Genomic DNA, 5,571 nt, shown 5'->3' on the forward strand with positions numbered 1-5,571 from the left:
ATCTTGGGTATCCCCTACATTTAGCCACTAGGTGGTGCTAATAACTATTCACTGGGGAGTTCTAAGCTCTCTTGGGCTTGGGGTGGGAGTGCTGAGTAATGAATGCACATATTGGGTACTGGATCTGCAAATTGGAATTCAGCTCCCAGCTCCAGTCCAATGGCTAACCTCACCTCTATTTGAATGTACTATATTTCGACGATTGCTTAGTCACTTGACCTTGGTGTAAAGGAGTTGATAGCCCACAGAAGTAGTCTTTTATGCTGTAAAGTCTCATGCAGAGGTTTTACTTTTAAGGTAGAATCAATCAATAAATAAACCTTACTTAATAACAACAGAACACAATACATAATAAAGCATAAAACATCTACCAAAATACTAAGTCTCTTGCCCTCTTAAGGCCTGGAAATCACCCCCCCATCCTCCTAGAGAAGGTTTGATCTGGTCTCAGAAGTTCAGATAATGCTTATTTGGAATCTTTCCTTGAATAGGCAGAGGAGTGTAAGACCACTATTTCTATACAATACTCAACCTACATTTCCTGTAGAACTGATCTTCAGGTACAGTTGTAGACACTCTGAAGTTGGAGTCAAGACTTGCTCCTTCCTTGGAGCATGACACATCTTAGCATCTTCCTACAAGGGAGAAAAAAATGACTTTCAGTAGAATAAAGGGCCTGCAAGCATTTCGGTTGGAAAGGATAAATTTTTAAATGAAAACACAAGAGTAAAGAGAAATCTAGAAAGGTAAATATATTTGAATGCCTGTAAAGGACTGTATGATGATGCAATACTATATTCTAATGGAAGAAAAGAAATGAGTGTCCTTTCAGAAGCCTAATGTCTTCAAAGAGGATTGAGATAATTAAATAATAAATAAATGAGCCAGATCATAGGGGTTGATTGGTTCTGTTCTGAGTGTTTTAAGAGGGAAAAGAGGGAGAAGGTAAAAGGAATATAGTCATATAGAAAGGAGGAAGAAGGGAATGGAACTTGCTATTTCTCATGCTTGGGGTGCATGAAAGGAAGAATGTACATAGAGAAAGGGATGAGGGAGCAGGTGTCAGGTGAACTTCACTCATCTGAAATGGGCGCACACACACACACACACACACACACACACACACACACACACACACCCCAATGGGAAAACAAGCAGGGATGGGGTGGGGGAGACAGTTGAGAGGAAGGATAGTACCAAAGAGAGAATAGCTACAAACAAAACAAACTTCCTGACACTGAAAGGGGAGTTTAAAGAGGAAAATAAAAAAAAAAAGAATCAGAATCTAAAGGAGTGCCCATCAGTTATAAAACAGCTGAACAAAGTACGCTATGTGAATGTAATGAAATGTACCCTCTGGCCTCATTCTCTCAAGGCCAGGCTGCCACATCAACCCCTCCAAGTTCCAGGGTACCATAAGAAGTTCTGTCTCTCCTCTAATGCCATCATCTGGAGCCCCCACTGCTGTGTTTCAGCTATTTCTTAGGAGTCAGTGACTAGCACTGCAGTTTCATTTAATATCTGATTTTACAAAGGGCTATTTACATCAAAGATATAGCAAGAAGGTACATTTTCCCATAGTATCTTCTGGACATACTCTCCCCCATACCACGTTACTCTCTTGGGAAATAGATTCCGAACATATCTCAGTTCCTACATAGCATTGGTCCCACCAAGCTCATGACCGGTTATGATATTATTTTTGAGCAAATCTATCCTACCAAGCTGGGATCCCAAAGGTCATTCCTGCATTTTGCTGCTTGTGTCAGGGCATCAATGTTGTGCTGACTGCAAAACCCAGCCTAGATTTCAACTCTTAGATTCCTGTGGCTTGCTCTCCTAATCAAGACTGGGGACTCCATACCCTTTGCCTAGATTGGAAAAGAACAAATTATAGGACAAATGACCAAATAAATGGTGGATTCCTTCAGATGTCATACTCAGACAGGATGTGGCCATCTTCCAGCTGCTTGCTTGCAAAGATGAGCCTCTCTTGGTCAGGAGGGATGGCTCTTTATCTTGGATTTTGGCCTTTACACTCTCAATAGTGTCACTGGGCTCTACCTTGAGGGAAATGGTCTTCCTTGTCTGGATCTTCACAAAAATCTGCATGCTGCCCCTAAGATGCAGTACCAGATGGAGGGTTGGATGCTTTTTGGCCATTGTAGCCAGGGCGCAAGCATCCTCTAGTTGCTCATCTACAAAGATAAGCTTGTCAGGAGGGATGCCCTCTTTATCTTGGCTTTTAGCCTTCACATTCTCAATAATATCCTACATAATGGTTTTGCCTGTCAAGGTAATCTGCATGGTGACCTTTTTTCAAGGATGCTAGAAACTGAGACCACTGTGCTGCCAAACTCTTAAGAAGCAGACTCCAAGAATAAATTATCTGATCACTTCCATACCCGTTGTGAAAGTTAACTAAGATCATGGAGGCTGGAAATTAAAGTTTTGATGAAAGGAGAAGATAGAAGAATATTTTGTAGCATGAGACATTGCCTGAAGAGGGAACAGAAGGTGAGGAAGAATCTCGGGTGGAGAATGGGAAATGTCAGGTTGAAAGAAATGAGGGGCCGAAAACAGACCCTCCATATCATAATTTTGTCTCAAGGTGGGCCTGTTCTTTAATGATTATGTAGTCATGAGCAATGTCCAAAAAAGAAGCTTGAGCCCACATCTCCAAGAGAGATAATCACAAGGGGCTGGAGATGTAGTAGCTTTTGTAAATAGCCACTAGGGGACAGTAGAAATGCAGTGTCCACCTCTCTCCTGCCTAAGTATGAGACATTAATACTTTGAAATTGATTAATTAGCCTCTATGTTTATTTCTTCACAGTCCCTCCCTACCTTTCATGTGAAATCAAAGAATCAATGGGCTCAACATGAGCTCTGGTTGTCCAGCTGTGACTCACAACTCATTTAAGTAGAACCTTGTGCAACATGTTTTCTTCTTCCTACGTCTATCTTAAAACTTTTCCCAAGGTTTCAAGGGACTTTCATGAATTCTGATGTTACTGATTAAAAGGAACTCTTACAACCCTACTGATGAAATGTAATGGCTACTGGGTAAATAACTGCTTCTAAATTGTCAAACACAATTCACTAAAATAATGCCTTTTGAGCTGCAAATCTGTTGAACCAATTCTTTTTTTGCCTTCAACAGCTTTCTTTTCTTCCCAGGGTTTACTGTGACATTAAAAAGTCATAACTATGGGCAACAGCATCATCAAATGCATTTTTCTTGGTTTGGATAAAATATGATCCACATACATAACAAAAGCAAGCCATATAAATTGTTTGGAGAAGAACATGAAAACCATTGTTTGAATAAACTATGGATAAAAAACTGGCATTTGAATATATTTTATTAGTCTTAATACAAACCACACTTTTCCTCCTGACATCTGACTTATATAAAACCTGAATAGAGCCTATAATCAGTGTTAGTTTCCAGTAAATATGTATAATTTTTTTTCCTTTCAAAGAGAACTCATTTTAAGAGTGTAGCCTATATTCAAAGATTGCCTTGATTTGGGTCAATATATTAATAGAAGCAACAATCACTAAAAGCTAATGATTTCGTCATATAACTTCCCTGGGCCTCAGTTTCCTCAACTGTAAAATGAAGAAATTGAATAAGATGGCCTCTGAGGTTCCTTCTGACTCTTGAGCTATGATGCTATGAGCATCTATCTACCTCCCAGGGTTGTTATGCAGATAATATTTATCAAACACTTAGTACAATGACCAGCACATGGTAGCCACTATGTAAATTATTATAATTATTAATTTTCCTTGTAAATGTAATTTCCTTTTCTGATGGGGCAACTAAACTGATAATTCTGGGGAATTCTCTCATTTATTTACATTTCAGGGAGGCTGTTTGACAAAATCTCTTGCTACTCTCAGAGCTTTAACTAGGGCATGGCAACAGGAGTCTCCCCAACATCTTGGAGTGTGCTACCTCTTGCAGACTGTGTTCTCTCTTCTCTCATCTACTGCTCCTCTGCTGGTACCAGGAGAGGTAGAAGGAAGAATAGAGACCCAGAAGAAGGCTAAGGAATGCTGAGGTGAAAGGCTGCTCTTGGACCTTCCACTTTTGCTCCTTGGGGGATTGGGAGTGGGGAGGTGGCCCAAGGGAGAGGGTCACTGGAGGCAGAGATGTGTGGAGAAAGGGAAGGAACAATAAAGTGGAACACTTCTGGGGGCCCAGGGACTTTGGATGAGATGGAAGGCTTTTTCTCAGCCATGTGATGCCTAAACAGAGATGTAGCTCTTCTGAGATGGTGTCATCTTCTAATCTGATGACAACTGATTGTTTGAAGGTAGTTCAGCCAGAGGCAGGCTGCTGGAGGCTCTGGAGTTCCAGGACCTCGGTTCAAATTGTGTCTGATGTCTGCCCCACAGGTGGCCTTAGACAAGTTTATGACTGTGGCTCTCAGTTTCCTGAACTGTAAAATACGAAGACTGGACTAGGACTTTTCCAATTCTAAATTCTATGATCCCAGGGATGGCAAAACTTAGAAGGGGGATAGCCCTCGGGTTGTATCTTTTTCTGGATTCCTGTTGCTCTTCCATCCAAGGGGTTAAACTTCTTTCCCTCAAACTTTTATAATGCCAGGCTTTTCAAACTTTCCCACAGACCAATGCTTCAAGTGGAAATATGAATACAGAGACATCTTGTGAATGGAAAGGAGGCCCACTTCAGCAAGAGGCCAGGGTATTTTAAGGACAGAAACATGTCTATTGACATTGCCTGGTATGAAGGCACAGGTTGGAGTAGATAGAAAGAATGTGGGTCAGATATAACATAACTTGAAGAAGCAAAATGACTTAGAGTCAGGAAGTCGAGTTCAAGTTCTGCCATAAATGCCTATTAGTGGTATGCCCATAAGCAAATCATTTAATGTCTTTTAGACTTCAGTTTCCTTATTTGCAAAATGGGGAGAAAAATAATAACAGTACTCACTTCAGTGGGGGTGTTGTGGAGATCAAATGAAAAATGTATGTGCACTTTGTAGAACTTGGAGCATAGCACCAATATCAGTTAAAATATGATTACTTTTTTCTGGATAGGGTAATAGATACACAGATGCGATGTACCTCAAAGCACTAGCCATTAATTTCTATTAAGAAAAGTGAGATGTCTGAAATAGGGATGTTAAAACCGTGTTTCCCTGGAGTATTGTGCTTGATTCTAGACACCACATTTAAGGAAAGACATTGACAAACTGAAGCTATCAAGCAGAAGGTGACCAGAGTAGTGAGAAGACTGGAGACCATAGTATATAAGAATGAATTTAGGAAATTAGAGGCATTTGTTTAGCCAAAAGATCGGGGGGCAAAACATTCTCTGACTTCAAAAATTTGATAGAAGTCATATGGATGACAGCTGTGTTTTTTTCTTCTGCTTGGTCCCACAGACCAGAACAGGAGCTATGGGTGGAAATTACACAGAGTTAGAACTTAGCTTGATATAAAAAAAAAAAATGTCCTGACAACTAACGCTGTCCAAAAATGAAATACAGCTAGGTCATGATTAACGTGAGGCTGAATAATGCAAATTTTGAT

The 5,571-nt window shown here is 40.3% G+C and overlaps 1 pseudogene; it reads right to left on the reverse strand.

Annotated features, from left to right (window-relative positions):
• Positions 1–527: 527 nt before the first annotated feature.
• LOC118851087 lies at positions 528–2,307 on the reverse strand (annotated as a pseudogene).
• Positions 2,308–5,571: the final 3,264 nt, after the last annotated feature.

This window comes from Trichosurus vulpecula, chromosome 5 (assembly GCF_011100635.1).
Source record: "Trichosurus vulpecula isolate mTriVul1 chromosome 5, mTriVul1.pri, whole genome shotgun sequence".
NCBI classification, from domain to species: Eukaryota; Metazoa; Chordata; class Mammalia; order Diprotodontia; family Phalangeridae; genus Trichosurus; species Trichosurus vulpecula.